Source organism: Trichechus manatus, unplaced genomic scaffold (assembly GCF_000243295.1).
Source record: "Trichechus manatus latirostris isolate Lorelei unplaced genomic scaffold, TriManLat1.0 scaffold00094, whole genome shotgun sequence".
NCBI lineage: Eukaryota > Metazoa > Chordata > Mammalia > Sirenia > Trichechidae > Trichechus > Trichechus manatus.
The window spans coordinates 5507858-5509208 of record NW_004444030.1 but is presented as its reverse complement, the minus strand read 5'-3'; positions in this window follow the sequence as shown (position 1 = coordinate 5509208).

Below are 1351 nucleotides of genomic sequence, written 5' to 3'. Positions count from 1 at the left end.
AAGGAAAATAAATGATAAAGTAAAATCATATTTTAAACTATGGAATAAAAAGTTTAAAACCAGTTAAAGGCAAAAAAAGTAAAAATAGGTCATAATATAAAAATAAAGATTAGATAGAGTTGAAATGTGAGAAGTTACAAAAGGAATTAAAGGAAAATAAATTAGAAACTCAAGATTTTCTAAAACAATGTCGAATGTGTAAAGGTATATATAGTCTCATAATAAAGGGTAAAATTGAAAACAATATACAGATATGAGTCTTCAGCAAGATCTCCTTCAGCATGTAGTTCTCAATGAAAAGCCAACATTCAAATTTTTGGCCATCCATTCCACAGGTTTGTGTGTCTTATTCATCTTCATATCCCTGTGTCTGGCAGGGTGTGGACATAGGTGCTTAATGTTTGTAGAGTAAATGAACAAATGTTTAATGAGTGCCTATTATTTGTAAGACGCCTTTTAAGAGCCATTTATGTAGATTAGCTCACTTAACTCTCATAATAATCCCATGAGTTATTCTACCCTCAAGTTATCATGGAGTAGCTGAGGCTAAGAAAGGTTAAGTGATTTTTGCCCAAGATAACAAAAATAACAAGTGTTAACTTTCCATTAGCCCACAGACCTGTGGCCAAGGCATCCAAGTACCTCTTGGACAACACTCAGACACACACAAACACACACATGTGTGCACACATATACACACATATGTGCACGCATATGTACTCACTCACCCACACACACAATGTCCATATTATCAAGTGGGCATATGGCTATCACCTTTCTCATGGGATCCTCGTTTTAACCGCACAAAAAAATCAGATCCTAATTAATTCTCAGAAATTATCTAGGGACTTGCTGTTCTAGCCAGCTGCTTTCAGATTTAAGATATGAGAAGATTGTAGCAGGTGGCTCCTCAGGTGCTGATATCAATAACAAAACGTTTCAATTTTGATGTTTTACTTGAGTGAGCTAAACACATGAAAGCCCTTTGTACAACATAAGAGGATGTACAGATATTATTACTGTGTCAGTGGGATATAGAAGGAAAACTGGATTTGGTAGAACCAGGACCAAGAATGAAGGGCATTTCCTCGCAGGAGAATGCAGATGATGGAAGTGATCACAGAGTGGCTGTGAGGATCCAGTGAGATTAGAGTTGTCTCATAAACAGTTTGGAAGACAGTATGCAAGCTGTCAGGGTGTGGGCTTTGGAGTTAGAAAGATGTGAGATTGAATTCTAGCTTTGCTACTTACCAGCTGTCTTAGTTATCTAGGGCTGCTATAACAGAAATACCACAAGTGGATGGCTTTAACAAAGAGAAATTTATTCTCTCACAGTCTAGGAGGCTAGAAG